Genomic DNA, 25,242 nt, shown 5'->3' with positions numbered 1-25,242 from the left:
CCAATAAAACAGGAAAAATGGCCACCAGGAGCAGTAGATTTGTAGTGCTGGCACTGAGCCCCAGCAATAATGCTGGAGGCCAAAAAAAAAAAGCTTCATTTTTCCTTCCTGAAGTAGAATTTGGCATTCATATAAAATATTAAGATTATTATTTTATTCCATCAGTGATTGATGAGGTAAAATATAGAAAGTGATAAGTTTTTAAAAAATATAATAATTACAGTGGGGCTAGTAATTGTTGCTTGTGTCAACCCTGACTCTAAGTGGTTTATGAGTTTTGACCTATGTGATTCTCACAACAACTTTGAGCTAAAACATGTTATAACTAATATATAAAAAACTATGAAAATAGGCAGAAAAGGTTAACCCATTTATTCTGGATTAAACTAAAATTATGAACATCTATAAGTTGTCAAAATTAATCAGTATATAAAACCTTGTTGTTTTAGAAGTAATAGAACCAAGATGTTTTTAACTACTAAATAAAATGTTTTGCTATCAAATAAATATCAGTAAATTGTTTCTGAAGACTACTTTCCCAAGTTTGAATCTGAGAACTCAAGAGTACTCATAGCCACTCACTATTTTGATTATCTTCCCCTTTTATTCTAGACTGCTTTAAACAATTGTTGTAGATGCTCTTTAACAAGGTGTGGCTTTACAAGGAAAAGTCTTGACATTTATATAGGAAGACGAGCAGGGACAGAAACTCCATAGAGAATAAGATATCCTATAGAGAAGTGCCAATGGCAACATTATTACATAGTCTCTGCATGACTACAAATAGAGGACATCTGTACTGAATTATACTCACTGAATTGTACTATATTTCTGTCACGTTAAGTGAGGAACCCAGCAGTGGTGGCAGTTAGGGAAGAATGACTTCAGAAAATTGAGATAAAAAATATAAACTATGAAACTGAATGTGACAGTAGAGAAAATATTGATGGAAGGAATGTAGAAATTCCAGTATTGAATAAGTCATGTAGAGATTCTTTAGATGAATGTGATCTTACATATAATAAAATAAAATAATACTGTTGTTCATTCAAACTTTTTTTTGCAGATAAACCAGAATGTTTCTTCCAGTATCTGAGCTGAATACATTTGCAGCATACACACCAAAGAATATTTAAAACAATGATAAAGTTTTGATTATTTTTATTAATGTGGAAATGCTCTGTGACTAGTATGCATGTATGAATATTATATATTACAAACTATTAGATAAAGAACCTAATGTGGTCTACATGATTACATATGTTTAGTGTAAAGTAGTAACTAGGACTAATTTATCATCATGGAGTGATAATTTGGGGGAATTATATGGTTAAGACTTAAGTCTTAGTAGAATGGAAAATATTTTTCTGTTGTGCTTGTAGGGTCATTGAGAAGATAGCATTCTTAGCAATTTCCTTATCTTTTTAATGTCAAACCAAGGAGGAGGGTGGTGAATATATTTATTTTTGTGTGTGTTTGTTTTTAAGAAAAGAGAGAGAGAGAGAGAGAACAATACCCAAGTTTACTTCATGTATTGGAGGTTGCTTGAACCTGGGTTGCATACATGCCAATAGTATCTAAGGGAGTTAATTTGACTATCCTAAACACCGTTGTTTACCATACGTGTTGTAATTTCCTTGAGTGACTGGTTTCTAAAATTGTTGGGATACTATGTATCTGATAAATGATTGTATTTCTTTCTTTGCATTGGACATTAGCAAACTCAAAGCATGAACTGGCAAAGCATTACAGCAACAATGCAAATTCTGGTTGGATTCAATTTTATAGACATAATCCATCTAATAGTTCCGCCTTTCTTTTACTTTGCATTCATTTCCCAATTTATTTTTGACTGCCTCATAGTATCGACATGTCTAAAACTCTTAATCATTTTTGAAAGCACACAGAGTATAATTACCTGAACTAATAGTCTATTTTTAAAAAAATCATATATGTATGAGAAATAGTGATAAGGAATGAGCTGTCAACTTTACTAAAATGACATACTGGAAAAATCACATTGTTATGTGGGTACTGGACACTGAAATATGAAGAACAAAACCAGAATATTAATGTTGAATTATTCTAATAGTGGAAAGGAAGAAAGAAGCAAATATACAAATGTTGAACAAATACTATGTAAATATAAAGGAAGGAATTTGGATATTGAAGTCACTGTAAGTCTGAAATTCGAAACATGTTATGTATTGGAAAAACTTTAATAAAGACCTTTGAGATACATGAGCTTTGTAATCTGTTTTGCTTAATGTAAACCATTGTAAAGTTATTCTATTTTTTTTCCATAAAAACCAGTGAGTGTATTCAATGGACTGAAATTTAATTTGTTATACATTTTGTTTAGTCAAAAATCAGATTTTGAAAATGAGCTTCAATAGCAGAAGTAACGGTGGTGGAATTGTGATCAAGAATTGGTGATCAAGAATTGGTGTGACTGGAATAACAGCAGCTGCATTTTGCTCTCCCCAATCAACTAGGAAAAACAATTAAAATCACCAGAAAACTCAACGAAATACAATCAGGACCTCTTTAAAACCTCACCAAGTCGCAGTTAAGTACAAACATGTAGGCTCATGGACAGAAGGGGATAAAGGAGTGATTTCTTGGACTAAAAGGCCATAATCAGGGACAGCTGGTATCAGATTGGGAGTTTGGCAGCTGAGGCTTATCACTTCTGGGTCCTAGTTAAAGAAACAACAGTTTAAAAATAGAAGAAAGGAAAAAAGAAAGTAAGAAAATTGCCGATACCATAGACATGTGGCTTGAGAACAAAGATGGGGTCCTTAAGTATTGGTCCTTAAACAAATAAAAATAAAATTACCTTATGACCCAGCAATAACACTCTTGGGTATTAAAGACTTCCAGAATGATGTTGAATAGTTAAGTGTGAGAGTGTACATTATTTCCTTATTCCAGATATTATGGACAAAACTTTTCAGTTATTTATTTATTGGGTAGATACAGAAAGAAATTGAGAGGAGGTTGGGGAGTTAGGGAGGGAGAGAGACAGAGAGACACCTGTAGCACTACTTTACCATTTTTGAAACTTTCCCTCTGCAGGTGGGGGATGACAGTTTGAACCCTGATACTTGTGCATTGTAGCATGTGGTTCAACCAGGTGCATCACCACCTGGCCCCAAAACTTTCAGTTTTTCATTATTGGGTATAATGTAAGCTGTGACTTTGTCAAATACTGGCTTCATATTATTGAAGTATGTTCTTTCCATTCCAAATGTATGAAGAATTTCATAATAAACATTACAAACACTGAATTATGTAGAATTATTTTTCAGCATCTATTGATATGACTGTATGGCTTTCATCTTTCTTTTTATTGTGATATAGTAAATTAACTAATTTACATATGTTGAACCATACCTGCTACACAAGGATGAATCTTACATGGTCCGTATGAATTATTTTCTTGATGTGTTAGTGTATTTATTTGATTTGCCAAAACTGTGTTGTTAAAAAGATCTATATCAATGTTCACTGGGGATATGATGTTTATAAGGTGTGTGTGTGTGTGTGTGTGTGTGTGTGTGTGTGTGTGTGTGTGCAGCAATGGAGACCTGAAAACCTACAGTGGTTCATAATGTTGCCTGAGGAGCCTTGGGAGTTGGACAACCCAGTGGGAGGGCTCCACATTGCAAAGTGGCTTCCCTAGACCCACACTGCTGTCTGTGAAACACAATTTCAACAGGACTGTCTCAGTTTCCTTACTCATGTATTTGGGCAGCCGTTAAGTTCTTTCCAAAGCTGTTCTTACCCAAGGGTTTCTCCAGTGGGGTGGAGGACTAGACCAGACTGGTTCTGCTGGGTTCAGCTGTCACTTTTCAGATGACTTCCTTTCTGCCTCAGAGGTGACTTCTTGTGGGTAGTTCAGTAACTTGAACTACTAAGGGATGGTCTGTTGCCAGGAGTTTAAAGCCCCTAGTTTCTCTTTGTCTTTGAGGCATCTAGCTGCACACTGCTAGGTTCAGTGGCAGTTGGTAAGCACTGTTCTTCAGCCATGAAAAGTTGACTTATTGCCCTTCACTCACTGTCATCTGTGTTCACCTACCTTCAGAGAAGGGAATATCTTCTAGGTAATTCTGGCTGGGCTCTGTGAAACTTTTGTGGTTCCTTCTTCTTATGCATTTGTTTAATGGAAGTGCTGTTTCCACTTCTGGAATTCTTCTTTACTCCTATTCAATTTTTAATAATGCAACACACTTGCCAACCTTAAATTAATTATCTTCTATGTGGACTTTAACTTTTAAAAGGGAGTGGGGGGATTGTAAAAAATAGCTCACTTGGATACTGTGCTGCCTTGCTACATGTTTGGTCCTGATTTGAATCAGGTCCCCAGCACATTGAAGAAAGCTTTGATGCTCTGATTCCTCCACCCACCCCTAGCCTCTACCCCATTCCTCTTGTTCTTTATAGCTGGAAAAAAAAAGTCCACCCAGAAAAGTGAAGGTCCAAAGAAGAAAATAAATAATAATATGAAAATATGTATCCTAAACATTTTAGTGAGCATTAAGATGAATGAATGCTTTTGAATGTGAAATATACTACTTACAATATTTACTTTTTTACCACACAACTTTGGTTTACAAGACTTCATAATTTAGGTATATAATTTCACACTTCATCAAAGTATATATCGTGGGGCTGGGTGGCTATGCACCTGGTTGAGTGCATATGTCACAGTATGTAAGGATCCAGGTTCAAGTCCCTAGTCTTCATTTGCAGAGGAAAAGCTTTATGAATGGTGAAGCAGGGCTGCAGCTCTCTCTCTCTCTCTCTCTCTCTCTCTCTCTCTCCCAATCTTCCCCTTCCTCTCTGCTTCTATCCACTAAATAAATAAATAAAATATTAAAAATTAAAGACAACATACATGTTGTCATTTTACACCTACCATGGAAGTGTTAGTATTTCTCCACCACATTCTATGGGACTGTCTCCCCTTGCCTCCTTTGGTTACTTTAGTTCTGCACCAGAATCTCAGGGTTTGTTTGTTTGTTTTGGTCAGTTCCCTTGCTTTTTTTTTTTTTAATCCACATTTAGTGATTCATCCACTATTAGTTATTCTCCTCTGACTTGACATATATGGTTTAAATAATAGCACTACTCTCTAAGTTAGTCTTTTAATATTTTGCAAAGTGCAATATTTCTTGAAAGTAAAATGTATCTGGAGTGTGAATGGTTATCCTGAACATATCCCCCTGCACGGAAATCTGAACCAATTATATATTAAGTTTCAGGGGACTCAGGATTAACCAGTGTATCATTGGGGCTAGAAAGGGAAGAGTTTTACCAAACTGGCCAAGCCCCTTTGATGTTGGAGCACAGGACCTCACAGAAGTCCCACTTGTCTCCTGTTAGAGAGGGCTTTCACCTTCTGATGTCCTAGTTTCTGTGGTAACTTGACATATTATTTGTCTTTGGCATTAATAGTGGCATGGAGTAATTTCAGGTTAAACTAGAGCCAGTGACTCAGCTGCACATGCTTTTGCTCTTTGATTTATGAGAGAGAGCATGACTGAGAGAGAATAATATGTATGTAGCAATTAGAGACGCAGAGGTTCAGAAAAAAATCTGCCTTGAGATGTATTTTGTCAGTGAAGTGCAGTTAATGGAGCATGTAAATATAAAGAACTCTCCATTCTTTGGCTAGCTGGTACGTTCCCTGGTTTAATCGAGTAAGACTGAAGTGTGCCTTTTCCTCTCTAAGCAGCTTGACAGAGGTAATTTAGAGTGAAGCATCTAGATAAGTTTCGGCTGTAGCTCCCAGGACTTATAATGCCTTTATGAAGGAGACACAATTGCAGACGTTTTCTCCGCCTGATTGATAGGCAATGAGAAAGTGAAACAAGAGTTCCACCTCCAAGATATGAAAAAAAGTTGTGCTTGTTAAATGGGGCAGAAAGTTATCTGCTATCCTCTTGTGATTTGTGTGTCTAATTTCTTGCTGATGCAAATCTGTGCTATAGCACAAGAAACCAGATACATGTTGCCAATGTAATATGCTTCATTTGAGTCCTAACATTGTCAGTGAACTGCATAGTCGTAATGTCCTAAAGTCAGCCTATACTTTGGGGCTGATTAGACTTATCTGCATTTACAAATAATTGGTGTTGGCTATGAAGAGAAAAGGGAAGTGTGCTAGGTTGGAGACTCTGGTAAATGGAATAGTAAAATCTAAATTCAGATTCTTGTCTTCATATTGAAATGATCCACTATTTTTTAAAAATTTTTTATTTAGGAAAGGATTAATGAACAAAAACATAAGGTAGGAGGGATACAACTCCACACAATTCCCACCACTCAATCTCCATAACCCACCCCCTCCCATGATAGCTTTCCCATTCTCTAGCCCTCTGGGAGCATGGACCCAGTGTCGTTGAGGGTTGCAGAAGGTAGAAGGTCTGGCTTCTGTAATTGCTTCCCCGCTGAACATGGGCGTTGACTGGTCGGTCCATACTCCCAGTCTGCCTCTCTCTTTCCCTAGTAAGGTGTGTCTCTGGGGAAGCTGCGCTCCAGGGCACATTGGTGGGGTCTTCAATCCAGGGAAGCCTGGCCAGCATCCTGGTGGCATCTGGAACCTGGTGATTGAAAAGAGAGTTAACATACGAAGCCAAACAATTTGTTGAGCAATCATGGACCCAAAGCTTGGAATAGTGGAGAGGAAGTGATAGGGAGGTACTCACTGCAAACTCTAGTGTACTACTGCTTTCAGGTATATATTTTGCAGTAGTTTATGGATACGTGTGCACATAAGCTCTCTCTCACAGAAACTGGTGTATATCTATGTTATGGGACTTTGTTAGAAAGTGAACTACCTGAGATGAAATTAGAGTGTACTATAAAAGGAAAGGTCTCACCCGAGTAATGAAGCTGAGGGGTTGTCATTCCACACGTGAAGTCTCTGGACACAGTCTGAGGTGAAGCATGTTGAGGTGGCAATCGTTGCGTTGGTTAGGTTGTGATCGGCGGATGCAATATTATTTGGTTTGGATTGGGAGATGCATATGGGAAAGTGGGCCCTATCCAAGGGTTCCAGGACTGGGGGAAGTAGTGGCTCTATAGTGGAGATGTGAGGTTCCTGCTGTTTTAGGGTTCAAAAAGACAATCGATAGTTAATGTTATCATCACATTATTTGTTAATTGGGTTAACTTTGAAAAGTCCCTTTGTTATGGTTTGCTGTACAGTATCTAGTATCTTGTATATAGCTGTGCTATTGGATGCTTCTAATCTACTTCTAATCAAATACACAGCCTATATATTAAAAGGATTCAGTTTGTGTTTTGAGAAACTTTGAGACATACAATTGATTTCCCCCCCTCATATTAATTAACTACTGATTTATATGTCTGCATTTTGCTAGGAGTGTACATAAACACCATTCCCACCACCAAAGGACTGTGCCCCATCCCACCCGCCCACTCCCACCCCCCACTGGCCCAGGAAGCTGCATGTCTACACCTCACCACAGGGCTTTTACTTTGGTGCCCTACTTACAATTTGGTCAGGTCCTGCTTTTAGTTTCCCTTTCAGATCTTATTACTCAACTTCTGTTTATGAGTGGGATCATCCCATACTCATCTTTATCTTTCTGACTTAGCTCACTTAACATAATTCCTTCTAGCTCTGTCCAAGATGGGTCAGAGAAGGTGGGTTCATTGCTCTTGATAGCTGCATAGTATTCCCTTGTGTATATATACCACAGCTTTCTCAGCCACTCATCTGTTGTTGGGCACCTGGGTTGCTTCCAGGTTTTAGCTATTATGAATTGTGCTGCTATGAACATAGGAGTACACACCTCTTTTTGGTTGGGTGTTATGGAGTCCTTGGGGTATAACCCCAGGAGAAGAATTACTGGATCATATGGAAGGTCCATGTCTAGCCTTCTGAGAGTTCTCCAGACTGCTCTCCACAGAGGATGTACCAATTTACATTCCCACCAGTAATGTAAAAGGGTTCCTCTGTCCCCACATCCTCTCCAGCATTTGTTGCTGCTGTCCTTTTTGATGTATGCCATTCTTACAGGAGTGAGGTGGTATCTTAGTGTTGTCTTAATTTGCATTTCTCTGACAATCAGTAACCTAGAGCAGTTTTTCATATGTTTGTTAGCCTTTTCGATCTCCTGTGAGGTGAATGTTTTGTTCATATACTCTGCCCATTTTTGGATGGGGTCATTTGCTTTTTTGGTGCTAAGTTTGCTGAGTTCTTTATATATTTTGGTGATTAGTTTCTTGTCTGATGTCTGGCATGTGAAGATCTTCTCCCATTCTGTGAGGGGTCTCTCTGTTTGTTTAATAGTTTCTTTGGATGTGCAGAAGCTTTTCAATTTAATGTAGTCCCATTGGTTTGTTTCTGCTTTAGTCTTCCTTGCAATTGGGTTTGATTCATCAAAGATATCCTTGAGGTGTAGGTGGGAAAGTGTTTTACCAATGTATTCCTCTAAGTATTTGTTTCTGGTCTGACATCTAGGTCTTTGATCCATTTGGAGTTGATTTTTGTTTCTGGTGAGATAAAGTGGTTCAATTTCATTCTTCTGCATGTTTCAACCCAGTTTTCCCAGCACCATTTATTGAAGAGAGCCTCATTTTTCCATTTAATCCTTTGGGCCCCCTTATCAAAGATTAGATGCCCATAGGTGTTGGGATTTACTTCTGGGCTTTCAATTCTGTTCCACTGGTCTGTGTGCCTATTTTTGTTCCAGTACCATGCTGTTTTGATGATGATGGCTTTATAATATAGTTTAAGGTCTGGGAGTGTGATGCCTCCATTTCTGTTTCTTTTCCTTAAGATGGTTTTGGCAATTCTAGGTGTTTTCAGGTTCCAGATAAATGATTGTAGTGTTTGTTCTATTCTCTTAAAGAAGCTTGGTGGAACTTTGATGGGTATTGCATTAAATTTGTATATGGCTCTGGGGAGAATATTCATTTTGATGATATTTATTCTTCCAATCCATGAGCATGGGATATCTTTCCATTTCTTGGTATCAGTTTCTATTTCCTTGAGTAGCAACTCATAGTTTTCATCATACAAGTCTTTCACTTCTTTGGTCAACTTTATTCCTAGGTATTTGATTGATTTTGCTGAAACAGTAAATGGGAGTGATTTCTGGATGTCTTCTTCTTCAGATTTAGTGTTTGCATAAAGAAATGCCACTGATTTTTGTACATTGATTTTGTAGCCTGATACCTTGCTATATTGCCTAATAATTTCCAGTGATTTTCTACTGGATTCTTTAGGTCTTTCTATGTATACTATCATATCATCTGCAAATAGTGAGAGCTTGGCTTCTTCCCTTCCAATCTGTATTCCTTTGATTTCTTTCTCTTGCCTGATTGCTATGGCAAGAACTTCCAATAATATGTTGAAGAGTAATGGTGACAGTGGACAGCCCTGTCTAGTCCCTGATCTGAGGGGGAATGATTTCAGCTTCTGTCCATTGAGTATGATGTTGGCTGTAGGTTTGCTATATATAGACTCCACTATCTTGAGGAATTTCCCATCTATTCCTATTTTTTGTCGAGTTTTGGGCATGAATGGGTGTTGGATTTTGTCAAAGGCTTTCTCTGCATCTACTGAGATAATCATGTGGTTTTTGGCTTTGCTTTTATTGATGTGGTGAATGACATTGATTGACTTACAGATGTTGAACCAGCCTTGCATTCCTGGGATGAATCCCACTTGGTCATGATGAACAATCTTTTTGATGTGTTGCTGTATCCGGTTGGACAAGATCTTCTTTAATATTTTGGCATCTATGTTCATCAGAGATATAGGTCTGTAGTTTTCCTTTTTTGTTCTGTCCCTATCAGCTTTTGGTATCAGGGTGATGTAGGCTTCATAAAAGGTGGAAGGGAGTATTCCTGTTTCTTCAATCTTATGGAATAGCTTAAGAAGTATGGGTATTAATTGTTTCCTGAAAGTTTTGTAGAATTCGCTTGTGAAGCCATCTGGTCCAGGACTTTTGTTGTTGGGGAGATTCTTAATAACAGTTTCAATTTCTTTGTCTGTGATTGGTGCATTTAAATTTTGTAGTTCTTCTTGGTTCAGTTTTGAAAGTGCATAGGTTTCTAGGAATTGTTCCATTTCTTCCAGATTCTCTAGCTTGGTGGCGTATAGTTCTTTATAGAAGTTTCACAGGATTCTCTGGATTTCTGTTGTGTCAGTTGTGATATCTCCTGCATCGTTTACAATTCTATTAATTTGAGTCTTCTCTCTTTTTTGTTTGGTGAGTCTGGCTAGGGGTTTGTCAATTTTGTTTAATCTTTCAAAGAACCAACATTTGGCTTCATTGATCTTTTGTATGGTTCTTTTATTTTCGATGTTGTTTATTTCTGCTCGAACTTTAGTGATTTCTGTCCTTCTGGTTGCTTTAGGGTTCCTTTGTTCCTCTTCCTCTAAGTCCTTGAGGTGTGCAGTAAGGTCGTTCATTTGAGCTTCTTCTTGGTGTTTAATATGTGATTGTATGGCTATAAGTTTCCCTCTCAGTACTGCTTTAGCTGTGTCCCAAATATTTTGATAGGTTGTGTCTTCATTTTCATTAGTTTCCAGGAGCATTTGAATTTCCTGTTTGAGTGAGTCTCTGACTCAGTGGTTCTTAAGGAGCATGTTGTTTAGTTTCCAAATTCTGTGTCTTTTAATAATTTTCCGTTTGTTGTTAAATGTTAGTTTTACTCCACTGTGGTCTGAGAAGATACTTGGGATTATTTCAATGCTCTTGAATTTATTGATGCTGTCTTTGTGGCCTAACATGTGGTCTATCCTTGAGTATGTGTTATGTGGATTTGAAAAGAAGGTGTATTCCAGTTTTTTGGGGTGGAGGAGTCTGAAAATGTCCAAGAGGTCTAGTGTGTCGATCTCTTCATTCAATTCTCTTGTATCTTTATTGGTTCTCTGCTTTGTTGATCTGTCTAAGTGTGAAAGTGGGGTATTGAAGTCTCCCACTATTATTGTATTACTATTGATGTATTTTTGAAATTCTTTCAGCATATGCTTAGTGTATTTAGATGGTCCCTCTTTGGGTGCATAGATGTTAATAATTGTTAAGTCTTCTTGGCTGATTGATCCTCTAATCATTATGTAATGTCCTTGCCTATCTTTTATTACTTTATTTAATTTAAAATCTATCGTATCTGAAATGAGAATGGCTGTTCCTGCCCTTTTTTGTGGTCCGTTAGCCTGTATGATAGTTTTCCATCCTTTCACTTTAAGTCTGTGTTTATCTTGTTGTGACAGATGGGATTCTTGCAAGCAGCATATGGTTGGGTTATGTTTTCTGATCCATCCCCCGACCCTGTGCCTTTTGATGGGTGAGTTTAAGCCATTGACATTTATTGATATTATGGATTTAATGTATTGTAGTGCCATTGTTGTAAAAAAAATTGTTTGCTCTGATATATTACAAGTATTATAGTGATGTTCTTGTTTATAAGAGGTCTTTTAGTACCTCTTTCAGGGCCGGCTTGGTGATGGTTGCCTCCTTTAACTGTTGTTTATCTAAGAAGGTTTTGATCCCTCCATCTAGTTTGAATCAAAGTCTAGCAGGATATATTATCCTTGGTTGAAACCCTTTTTCATTCAGGGCTCGATAGATATCTTGCCACTCCCTTCTGGCTTTTAGAGTTTGAGTGGAGAAGTCTGCAGATAATCTTATGGGTTTTCCCTTGTATGTGACTTTTTGTTTCTCTCTTGCAGCCTTTAGGATCCTTTCTTTATCCTTACTTCTTCTCATTGTGACTATGATGTGTCTTGGTGTCTTCAGGTCTGGGTTGACTCTGTTTGGTACTCTCTGGGCCTCTTGAACCTTGATATCCTTTCTGTTATTCAGGTCTGGGAAGTTTTCTTGTATTATTTCCTCTAGAATTTTTGCTTCCCCTTCCTCTCTTTCTTCCTCTGACAGGCCAATTATACAAATGTTACTTCTTTTGAGATCATCCCATATGTCTCTGTTGTTGTTTTCAGTGTCTCTCAATCTCTTTTTAAGCTCTTTCACCTCTTTCTTTGTTTTCTCTAGCTCATCCTCTGTCTGACTAATTCTGTTTTCTGCTTCTGTTAGTCTGCTTTCCCTTGCCTCAGCTTCTTTCTTCATTACAGCTATTTCAGCTTTCAGTACTCTAATTGCCTCAAGATAATCAGTATTTTCCTTGGGGGTCTCAACTGTTGTTTCCCTAATACTGCCATTCCTTTCCTCCAATGTTGTTTTCATTTCTGTGATTAATAAGTTTATTATTGCTTGCATACTTTTCTTATCTATGGTTATTTCTGGCTGATTTGTAGTTTCTTCTGGGCTCTTGTCTTCATTCATTGGAGTAGCAGTTTTATTTTTTTTTGATCTAACCATTTTTTAAATTTATGTGTTTCTTTTTTTTTTATGCTCTGTTGTTCCTCAGTTGTTGTGTCTTGAGTACAATTAACACTGTACTAAATACGTTTTGTGACAATTGCACTCACCAACCTCTGGAATTACAGTAGCAACTGAGGTTAAGTATTGAAGTAGTTTAATCGTTACCAGTTAGCCAAACAATTTCTCCAGTCCATGAAAAAATAGCAACCAAATCCCAGTGAAGAAAGAGAAAAGAAAGAGAGGATTGCAAGAATAGACAGTTATGCAAATCTACTATCCACCATATATTCTAGGGGTAACAAGAGGGGAAAGGGAACTAGAGCAGAGATACACACATAGAGAGTCCGCTCGTTTCCCTTGTGATCAGAGCACACGCTGCTACAGCTTCTCAGTCCACCATCTTCCGCCAAAAAAAAAAAAAGATCCACTTTTATTTACAATTATTTGCTTAAAATTGAAGGCAAATACCCTAAGGTCACGATATAGAGGATTATTACTATTGTGCTTTTTTTTTTTTACTTCCCTTCTTCCAAACAACTATTGAATAGTTATGTTTGTAACAAAGATGTAGATATCAGCTCTGAAGATAGATATTAATATGAATTATTATGCAGTGTGTCTGGACATTAGTATATGCTAACTATACTTGAGGGTTGAATTTATATAAGGTGTTTAAAAAGTAGAAACTATAACTTCTAGCTTCGGTGAACATGCTAAAAAAGACAAAACAAAAACCAATGCATACTTCTATCCTGGTTTAATATGCTGGTTTTATATTGTGGAAGTGGATAAAACTTTGGGACAGAAGAGGTAGTAAGAAGCTATACTCACTTGACTCTTTGTATTTGTGTCTGTGTTGATGTAGCCTTGTGCATGCACGATTTCACTGCTCTGAGCTGACTTAAAAAAAAAAAGGCTGGGAGTCAGGGTGATAGTGCAGCGAGTTAAGCGCAGGTGCTGCTAAGCTCAAGGACCAACTAAGGATCCAGGTTCGAGCCCCTGCTCCCTACCTGCAGAGGAATCCCTTCACAGGCAGTGAAGCAGGTCTGCAGGTGTCTGTCTTTCTCTCCCCTTCTGTGTCTTCCCCTCCTCTCTCCATTTCTCTCTGTCCTATCCAACAATGATGACGTCAATTACAACAGTAATAAAAAACAACAAGGGCAACAAAAGGGGAAAAAAAAAGCTGGAGCTGGGTGGTGGTGCACCTGGTTGAGTGGAAAGGTCAGTTTCCAGGCTGGTGGGCTAAGGGGGTTGGCTGGGTCCATTTCAGCACGTTCCTGCTCTGTTACACAACTTTTTCAGATAGAGAGAGAGATACCACAGTACTGAAGCTTCCCCCAGTGTGTTGGGGGCCAGACTTAAACTTGGTTCATGGGTGTGAGAAAGGTGCCATCCCAGCAGAGTTATTTTGCCTGCCCACTATCTATACTTCGATGGAGAATAAATTATTTTACAAAATTTTTAATTTAAACATTATTAATTTATTTTATTGGATAGAACCGAGAGAAATTGACAGGGAGAACTAAAGAGGGAGAGAGAGAGAGAAAGGGAAACACTTGCAGCCCTGCTTCACCACTCATGAAGTTTCCCCTTTCAGGTGGGGACAGAGGCTTAAACATGGTTCCTTGTGCATCGTAATACCTGCACTTAACCAGATGTGCCACCACCAGGACCGTGGTGGAGAATAAATTCTTATTTGGTTGTACATTATTAATAAATAAATGTAGGGAGAGTTTGCACTTAAGCATGCAAAAAAACCCCAAACAAAAACAGTTGATTACAATAAAATATGTGTATTTGTTTGGCTTAAGCCTCATAGGAAAATTGTTATCATCATATTCCTAGATTACTCTCCTAGGTGGTTACATACCAAAATAGCACTACATTAAATTTTCAGAGTTCTGGTACCATGGTGTTGAGAGACAAGGTACCACCCAGAAAATAGGAGTGGTTGCAGGTGTGGAAGCTGGGGCTTGGGTTTTTAAAAGCTAAACCTTTGGGCACTCAAGCTCTCTGTCTGCGTAGAACATGTGTTTACTCTCTGTCCAGATATCATCATGTGGGTATCAACTCTGTTTGTCTCTCTCTTTTACTTCTTCTTCTTCTCTCTCTCTTTCATGCCCATGTGGATGTTCTTAGTTTTCTCAAATAAAAGTTTAAAGTGCCTGAATATTCATGCCCTCTCTTCAATTCTTTGTTGAGAATAATGTGTGAAGAACCTTATAATAATAGGGGAACAAATTTTGCCTTTCCTTCCCCTGAAACAATAAAGCTAATGAAAATTACAAAGGGTACGCATAAAGAAAATAGCAATGCACTCACAACACTTTGGGTTTCTATTCCATCCTTTCATTAATACTTTTCTAACTTTATTTTAGAAGAGACAGTTAAATAAAGATTGCTTTGTTATTCATCTGATCCCAGATAATTACTTTGCATATCCTGGAAAAATCCAGAGTCACCTTTATTTGGGTGATTTTCAAAAAAATATTTAACTTATTTTTTTATTAATGTAACACTGCATTATAAGTGTTTGTCTTAAAAATCGACATGAGCATATCATTAAATCTGCCACTAAAAGTACAGATCTGTCTTTTGCCATATAATTGTCCTCTTACCTGACCTCCCTTGCCTTCAGTGTGGAGGGAGCTGCACATGGCAAAGCAGTACACTGTCCAAGTGAGCTCTTTCTCTGGCTCTTAAATGACTTTTCTATACTATTCTTCCCCGACTCTATCCAGTAACCATTAGCTGGTATTGTAGTAAAAAAACTCTTTTAATTTTATCTTTAGTTCATTGATTTCTTTTCTCTCTATCCTATGAGTGAAACAATCTGGTATTTGTGTTTTCTGTCTGGTTTATTTCACCAAGCATAATTGTTCTTAGCTCCCTTCGTATTATTGCAAATGACAAGATATCATCTTTGTTAATAGCAGAGTAGTATTCCATTGTGTATCTATGCCACAACTTCTTTTTTTTAAAATTTTTTTAAATTTAATTTTATTTATTTATTCCCTTTTGTTGCCCTTGTTGTTTTATTGTTGTAGTTATTATTGATGTCATTGTTGTTGGATAGGACAGAGAGAAATGGAGAGAGGAGGGGAAGAAAGACAGACACCTGCAGACCTGCTTCACCGCCTGTGAAGGGACCTGCCTGCAGGTGGGGAGCCGGGGGCTCGAACCGGGATCCTGACGCTGGTCCTTGAGCTTAGCGCCACCTGCGCTTAACCCTCTGTGCTACAGCCCGACTCCCTCAACTTCTTTGTCCATTTGTCAGTGGGTACTTAGGTACTTTCCAACTCTTGTCTATTGTAAATGATATTTCAATAAACATGAGGATGCATATGTCACTTGGATTTAGGTAAATGCTATTTGGGTAATTTTTTTTTTTTTTTTGACCAGAGCACTGCTCAGCTCTGGCTTATGGTGGTGAGAGGGACTGAACCTGGGATGTTGGAGCCTCAGGTGTGAGAGTCTTTTGCATAACCATTGTGCTATCAACCCATACTCTTGGGTGATTTTTAAGCAAGACAATTCCATATTTAAAATTTTGATACTTCAGAATTTATCTTTGTTTCAAAGTCTAAGAATCACAATCATGACATATAAATATCAAAGTACTGCTAAGTTATTGAAACAAATTTTAAGATACACACACACACACACACATTAAAGTAGGTTGAGGAGGCAGCATAATGGTTCTGCAAATGACTTTCATATCTGAGTCTTTGAGATTCTAGGTTCAATCTCCAGCATCACCTTAAGTCAGAGCTGATAAGTATTCTGGATTCTCACTCCTTTCTTCTCTCTTTCTCTTTCTACTAGATACACATTAAAAAGAATATTTTTTAAAGTAAATAAGAATAATAAAGCAATAACAAAGTAAGGAGCCAGGATATAGCTCACAAGGTAGAGTGCACACTACCAAATGCAAGAACCCAGGATCTAACCTCTGGCTACCACACAGGATCACCAAGTGTTTAGGAAGCTTCCTAAGATGCAGTGGTTCTCTCTCTCCCTCCCTCCCTCCCTCCTTCCCACCCTCCTTCTCTCTCCCTCTCTAATTGTAAAAAAGAAAATACTTTGTCTGGCGTGTTGTAATAATGCAGGTATAAAGTCCCATTTTTAATTTTTTCAGATTAACCTATCAAAGGAGAGGCTATATTACTTTCTTCCTTTCTTTTCCTTCCTTCCTTCCTTCCTTCCTTCCTTCCTTCCTTCCTTCCTTCCTTCTTTCTTTCTTTCTTTCCTAATCAATTAATTAACTAATTAATTAATTTTTGCTACTAGATTTATCTGTGAGGCATATTGCCTACACTATGAATCCACCATTTACAGTGGACCTTTTATTTTTACTTTCTGTTTCTTTTGTTGATAGAGACAAAGGGAAATTGAGAAGAAAAGAAGAAATAGAAAGGCAGAAAAAGAAACACCTGCAGCACTGCTTGAATGATTTTGAGATTTCATCCTGCAGGTGGGGACTGAGGGCTTGAACTTGGGTCCTTGTTCATGGTAACATGTGTGTGCTAAAAGGTGTGCCACTGCCTGGCCCTTAATTTTCCTTTCTGTAAGGGGAAGTTAGTCAAAATGTGCTCCCGTTAAAAGAAAATGCACATGATGAATCAGGAACTCAAGGAGGATGAGCTCATTTGCAGAAACCTGGGCTGTCTAGAAGGCTGATGCTGGTGCACACATTTATACCTGGTGTGTGCACTTAACTGATAGCACTTTTTATTTAAGCGAATGAGAATAGTTTCCTATAATAAGTGTTTTTATAAGGTTCCCGGTCATCAAAAGATTTGTGGTTACATTCCTTTATGATGAAATATAAAAGGTTAGTTAAACAGTTGGATATTAAAGAGAGATGCTTTAATCATACTAATAAGAAGCAGAACTTCTTAGATTTAAACTTAAATAATTTAATTGCTAATCTCAGGATATACTTGTTCCGTCTTCAGAGGGTACAGAGAGTTGAGAGGAGGGTGGGTTGGAGTGTTTATTTTCTGACTCCCTTCCAGTCCTATAGTTAACAGTTGACTTTCTTTCTTCTCAAAGTCAAGCATTTCTTAATTTACCCCTAAGCTACATCTTTCTCTGGCTTCTCTGGGTTCCTTTACCTCTTCTGCCTGAATAAGATAGAGGCACCTGAAACAATACTAGGCTACTATCCTTTGCTTAAATCTATGTTCCACTGAATGCTCAATAACTAGAATGACTGGCCCAACTGTTGGCTCTTAGAACCAAGAACACCATGAACAGCACCATGAACAACACCATGAATCTCTCTCTCTCTCTCTCTCTCTCCCTATCTAGCTACCTCTATCTCTTTCTCTCTCCATCTCCTTTAAATGACAACTCAAACTTTTTGATGCAGAGACCATGGCTCTGAGTATATGTTCCTTCAATCTAAGCACTTAAGACTTCAAATTGATAATCATATTTAATTATAACATTGGGCTCAAATTGTTAATAGATTTCTAATAATGACTTGTTCTTTGAAATGTTAAATTTCCTAAAAAGCTTAGACCAGGGAGAACAGAAACAATTGGTGGTGTTCATTTATAAAATACAGCTATATGTAAATAGCATAAAATGACATAAATTATGGTGAGGTCTTGTATGCCACAGCAAATCCTAACAATGGGATTTGCAAAATTAACCTAATTGCTAAATAATCTGGGTATAGCTATAACTAACCATTGCCTTATTAAACCCTAAGATAGCAGGAACCTTCCCCTTTCTCTATAAAGCCCATATTTCTCCCAGTCTTGAAATTTCTAGGATGGGCTTCACTTTCCTACATGATTCTCCCAATACATACCAACTAGTATTGCACCTGCTGATCCCAACCCAATCAATGCAACCAGTAGCACCTCGGCATGTTTCACTTTGGACCTTGTCCAGAGATGTCAGGTGCAGAATGTCAACTCTTCAGCTTCATTACTCTGGTGAGAGCTTTCCTAGCTCACAGGATTCCTTAATTCCAGTTCAGGTGGTACACTTCTTAACAGACCTGAAAACCTAGATATAGACCAGGGCCCATAATATAGGGCATATGTACATATATCCATAAGTTAGGAGAGAACATATACCTTAAAGAAAAAGTACAAAATAGTTAGCACTAATAAAAAATAGTTTGCAGTGAGTCAATAAATGTAGTAAGCAAGTAGAAAGACCTAAAAAGACACCATAGAATACCTAATGAAATAGTTTACTACTACTATTTCTACTTAGACCTAGATATCCTCCTCACCTATCTCTTATTATATATCCCTCAATCAATCCAAAGCTAATCTTGTCATACAAAAAATCTACAAAAATCTGAATAAGGGCAAGAGACTGTCATACTTTAATGATGACTCTTTAGTCACTATCAGACCACTCCATCACCTGGGGCCCTGGTCAGGGAGTCCTGAGATTCCCACACAGACATGGTGGGCCTAGACCTCTAGTGGATTTGTCTCACCACTATCACTGGTCATCTCCATCAGAAACAGCATAATGGACCCCTTTAAGAGCTTGCCCTCAATGTAGATAAACAAGGGTAGGGAATGTTGCATTCTCCGAAGGGAGGTTGGATAACATACTCTACCTATCACTTGAAGATGATGAGTCCTGAAATTAGTGCAGACTGGAATGTTCCTAGCCATGACTACAGAATGCCAGATCAGACCTACAAGGATGTAGAGGTTACATAGGCTCCTGTGCTGACTATGGGCCTCAGATAAAATCAGTGGGGTTTACAGTTCACAATATTTATACACTTTTCCCATATTTGGCAGCTACTCTCTTCCCTGATCCACCTTTCTAGTCCTTTTTTACAACTATGACCCAGACATATAACTTAGGTCACTTGCATGTTAGATGTTAAGCTCAGACAAAAACTAGTAAGGTTGTGGGCTTCTTGGATTATACCTAAATTAGACCTACTAATAGAGACCCCAAATCTTCATCTGCAGTATTCTTCTCTTTAGGTTCATGATAGGTCAACAATTTGTTATGCCTTATATCTTAACTCTTTTTCAGCCACCAGGTTCCAGACTGCTATGGTGATGCCAACCTGACTTCCCTGGGCAGATGACCCCACCAATGTGTCCTGGAGCTCTACCTTACTAGGGAAAGATAGAGAGAGGCTGGGAGTATAGATAAGTCTGTGAATGCCCATGTTCAGTGGGGATGCAATTACAGAAGCCCCCATAGTGATCCTGGGTCCATACTCCCAGAGGGACAAAGAATAGGAAAGGTTTCAAGGGAGGGGATTGGATACGAAGTTCTGATGGTGGGAATTATATGGAATTGTACTCCTCTTATCCTAGGGGCTTGTCAATACTTCCATTTTATAAATACATAAATACAAACAAAAAAGAGAAAAGGAGATGGATAGACACCTGCAGCAGTACTTTATCACTCAGGAAGCTTGCTCCCTGAAGGTGGGAACTTGGGGCTTGAATCTATTTCCTTGCACATAGTAACATTTGTGCTCTACTGGGTAATTCATGCTCTTAAATCTGTCTTGATTGAGGCAGTGTCTCTCATGGAAACTGACTCCTCTTTCACATGTAAAGCATTTGAGCATCTTACACTTAACTACTAAGATTCTACCATTCAATACCCATGCATAGAACAGACTATTCAAACTATAAAATGATTAAAACTATTCATTATTTCTAGGGCCTACTACTGCATTTGATTTTTCTCTCAAAACTTTGTATGCTTAAAGGAATTTAAGTGTTAGAAACAAAGAAGTAGCAAAGATCTTTTAATAAAGTTAAATTAACTGCTTGGATTACTTGTCTTATTGGCTGTTGAATCTTTCCAGAATGACTCACTAATTTACTTTTATATCTTCATTCGAGAAGTAGATGAGTAGATAAACATATTCAGTGCAACATAGTCAACGACTGCCACCTCTCCAGATTCAAAGGAGGTCTCGAAACTTTACATCAGGCTCTACCTGACGTTGTTGACTGGCTATGGAAGAAAGGCAAACGCTAGAAGAAGAAGTGCAACATACACATGGGGTAGAAGAGATCTGACAAATCTCATTCTGTAATTTTTTTTTCATCTTTCCTGGAACTTCAGCACATAACTTATCCTGTTTGTGGTAAAGAAAAAAAAAATCTTGACTACCTTTCAGTTCATATGATACCTACCAGTGGGTTGGAGTGGTGTCAGTCACATATTCCTCAAGGTATACATATACTGTAATGCATATATCTAAAGTTTGTTGGCATGTGAAAGTGGCCTCACCACAAGCTGTTGAATCTTGTTCTTTAGATAATGTTCAGATGTAGGTTTCTAATTTAAACAAATATTCTAACTCTAGCCACAGAGCTATGAAGGAGACAATGGAAAACCTGACATTCAATTCCAGTTCTTTTATGGAGATTTGCCTCGACTTTATAAAATTCCCATTTGCTTTATTATAAAATATACATACTTTTATACCCAGATGAACAAGCATGACAACATCATTAATAAACTCCTAGTTTGAGCTTCAGAACCTTATTTTTTATTTTTTTTTTTATTCAGTGTTGTAAGAATGGTATGAGAACTGTGAGTAATGATAGCATCCTACTGGAAAGAGAGTGTGGGGTAATTTTTCATGTAGGAACTGTTTCCCTACTGTAGATTGTCATTAAAAATAAGCAGGATGGGGTCCCAACTTAATGTTCTGTTTCCTTTCTTAGGTCTAGATCAATTACATTTGGAGAAGTGGTTGAGCTGAGAATTGTTTCTGATGTGTTTGTTTCTACTATGAACTGGATTTTGTGTCCATTTCTCTTCCAAATTCATTTTTTTAAATCACTAAAGTTATCTCTGAACAAACCCACTGCTTGCAGGGGTCATGTCCTTTTTCATTTATTTGTTTTTGTTTCTTCTAAAAAACTATTTTCTTTTTGTATTATGTATCTCAAAAGTCTTAAAATTATAACTTTTTCTTCTTCATGCTACCTGCAAGATTTAAAGTAGAATTTTGTGTCTAAACTTATTGACATTAAAAATATCTTCCTTATATTTGAAGAGATAGTACCTAGCTCTTTTTACTACCATAATTTAATTTTATACCAATTTTTAAACTTTGTTTTTATAAATTAATTTTATTAGTTCATACACAATTCTGAAAGTGTGCTCTTGTGCTTTGTGGAGAAAGGAAAACTATAAATAAATAAGTATGTGAATTTTTATCATTCTAATATAGCAGGTATCATTTGTGGACTTATGTGAGAATCATTTGATAGATAATATTTGATGTTCACGAAAATTCTCTGAAGTAGGCCACTATTACTACTTACAGGTTGGTAATGATGCATCGCTTGTGCAAAGAGATGATGAGATAGAAGAGTAAACATAGGTAGTAATTGACAAGGCCAGGATTCAGACCTAATTCTATCAAAGATAAAGCTTCCCTCATATCTGAGAGATTAGAGAAAGAGATAACCAAAGAGTCAGTCCTATCTGCCTCAAATTCTCATAGTGCAGCTCTCTTGATAAACTCAACAGATCAATTCTGCCAGCTCTGGAGATGACAATAAGTTATAGACTGTGTTACATGCTTAAAATGCAATTTTCCTTTTGGTTTAAGGGACTTACCTTCTCAAGTACTTTGTTTTGCACAATAGTGTTTACACACACACACACACACACACCCTCAACAATATAAAACAAAGTATTTGTATAGTACTAGTGCAATATGCACAGAGATTTACATTATGAAGGGACAAATAGCTCTATGAATCTAAGACACCTGGAAATTTTGAAGGCTCAGAATGACTTTATAAAATTTCTGTCAACATTTATTTGCTTTGACTTTTGAGATTTTTCAGATTAGTATTTCACTTAATATTCAATCCGGCTGCCAAAATCAAACTTTGACTTTCCTCTTATTTAAAAAACAAATCTGTAGAGGTTATTGAGCCATGAAAAATTACCACCTATGTTAATAAACTTCTGACATTAAGAGAGAGAAAGAGAGAGAGAGAGAGAGAGAGAGAGAGAGAGAGAAGAGAAGAGAAGAGAAGAGAGGAAAGGCATGGTGTATACTTCATTTGATCTGTTGGTTGATGAAGGCAGAGAATCAAGTTTATGAGACCTAAATTCATATTTTGCTTTCAATTTATTTTTCAAGTCTAGAGAAATGTTTTTAACTCTCAGATTTTCTGCATGGATAGATTTTGGAGCAGCCCATTAAATCTATTATATGACAGGTTGACAGGATTAGAAGAATATGATAGGCATAAATACTCTGAGCTTGGTGTGGTCTGTGATATTTACCTGTTGACTTGGCCCAGGAAACTCAACTGATAATCATTCAGGTTAAGAGAACTGGTTAACTGAAGCTCCTGTTTCATTTATGTCATGTAGAGGGCATTCAGCTTTAGATTTTTAAATATGAGTGTAGAGCTGATGCATATTTTATAACATTTTTTTCTGTCTATGGGGACTGAACTATTTTAGAAGGTAGATTTTGCAGAATATTAAGATATCTTAGAACTTAAACAGAAGTAGAAAGGGATTCACAATACTTGAAGTAGTGCAATTATTAGAATTTCTCAAAAGTACAATAATTTCCATACTTAGAGCTCTGAAAATGTTAAAAAAATTTACTAAAGAAAACAAAAATCTCAAAGAAAAACATTCAAGAAAGACAGTAAGTTATGAGGGAGTACAAAATGGTTAGTAAATAGTAACCAGAGAGTAGGGTAGGGGGCCAGGCGGTAGCACAGCGGGTTAAGAACACATGGCATGAAGCACAAGGACTAGCATAAGGATCCCGGTTTGAGCCCCTGGCTCCCCACTGCAGGGGGGTGGCTTCACAAGTGGTGAAGCAGGTCTGCAGGTACCTATATTTCTCTCCCCCTCTCTGTCTTTCTCTCCTCTCTTGATTTCTCTCTGTCCTAGCCAACAACAATGACAGCAATGGGAACAATAATAACAACAATGATGATAAACAACAAGGGCAACAAAAAGGAAAAAATAGCCTCCAGGAGTAGTGGATTCATAGTGCAGGCAGTGATAACCCTGGAGGCAAAGAAAAGAAAAGAAAAGAAAAGAAAAGAACAAGAACAAGAAAGTCGGGATAAAGCAAATGAGAGGAAGAATTTTTAGGGTGGTTAGAAGCTAGGAAGTCTATTTTAGATGTATTACTAGGGGCTGGTGACTTTAGCAATTTTTGCTTGAGATTGATAGTTGACATGTAGGTAAAATGAAAATACTGTCTGGGAAGATGTAGTTAGAATTTCAAAACCAAGTTGCAGATGCTGCCATGATGCCATCCTGACTTCTCTGGGAAGATGACTTTACCAATGTGTCCTGGAACCTCACCTCTCCAGAAGCCTACTCCACTAGGAGAAGGTAGAAACAGGCTGGGAGTATAGCTCCACCTGCCAACATCCATGTCCAGTGGAGAAGCAGAACTCCCACTTCTACACCCCATAAGGAATTTTGCTCTATACTCCAAGAAGGATAAAGACTAGGGAATCTGGGATGGAGCCAAGATGGTGACATAACTTTTTCCTGACTTTCTCTCTGCAAGGCAGCTGCTTTAAACTGGGAAATTCTGAGTGAGGGCAAGATTTCCAGGCCAGTGGTGGAGGAATTGTTTGGGAGGGGTCGGAATGGAGCCAAGGAAGAGAACTGCAGATCACATATAGGCTGAACTGGCTACAGAAAGGACAAGGCATACTGAGTGGAGTTTTTATGAGTGTAAAATTAACCTTCTGTAGGGCCCCACACACACCAACCCCCTCACTCCAGAGGGGTAAGGGAACCACCACAGACAAAGAGGCCTTCTGTGGAGACAACGTCATTCTCAAGATTCCAGGATTAGCCAGGAGTCATCAGAAGGAGCTTTTATTCTCCCAATTCCTCTCCTTAAGGGGACTGGAACTCTTTCTGATTGGTCAACTGCCTTGACCAATCTTTTGCCTCTCCTGGGGCCATGAGATCATTTTGCCCTAGCTATACTTTTTCTCCCCCCTCTAGCTCTTTAGATATGTTGCTTTTTTGCAATTGTTTTTGCTTTGTTTAGGAAGACAAGGAGGTTTTAGACAGCCAATTTGGAAAAGTTTAAACTGCAGGCTGATCTTTAGGTTTTTTTTTTTTTTTGTGTGTGTTTTTTTTTGCTTGATTTGGTTTGACCTTTTTTTTCAGTCAGTTTGATTATTATTATTATTATTTTTCATTGCTATTAGTTTATTTTCCATTCTCATTCCTGTGACAAAAATCAGCCTTGGTTGTTGGTGCATTACATTTACTGGTTGTGCTCTCTATTGTGGTAGTAATTTTTTTTTCTTTTCTTTACTCTCTCTTTTCCCCTTATTTCTTTTTCTTTAATTCTCTCTGATTTGAAAAATCTTAACCTTTGCTCATGTATTTGCTGTATTCGCTTGTGCATATCTGTGGTCTATCTTGTAAAGAAGACTGATGTGGTAAGGTTTTTCTTTATTTCTCACTCTCTCTCTTCCTTTACTTCCTCCCCCCTACCCACAATCTCTTAAATTTATGTTTGATAGTGAATTTTTGTAATTTATGTTCTTACTTTGCATGTTTTTCAGCTATTGTTTTTTTTTTTTTTTGCTTTTGGTTTGTTTTGTTTTTGTGGGGAGTATCTTTGTAGCTGACAGGTTTTGGTTTATTTGCATTAATCATCACTTATGTTGTTGTTGTATTTGTTGAGGTTTGTGACCTCAGTTTTAAAAGGCCTTTGGCTTAGTGGGGTTTTTCTCACTTAACACAACAACTGAGCATAAATAGCCAAGGCACAAAAATATAAAACACACCAATAAAAAAATATGGTCAAATCAAAAGCAACTAAATAACTACAGCAATAAATCAGGACAGAAGCCCAGAAAAGATTCCAAGTAAGCTAAAA

Source organism: Erinaceus europaeus, chromosome 1 (assembly GCF_950295315.1).
Source record: "Erinaceus europaeus chromosome 1, mEriEur2.1, whole genome shotgun sequence".
Taxonomy (NCBI): Eukaryota; Metazoa; Chordata; class Mammalia; order Eulipotyphla; family Erinaceidae; genus Erinaceus; species Erinaceus europaeus.
The sequence above is the reverse complement of the archived record's forward strand: the minus strand, read 5'-3'. Positions refer to the sequence as shown.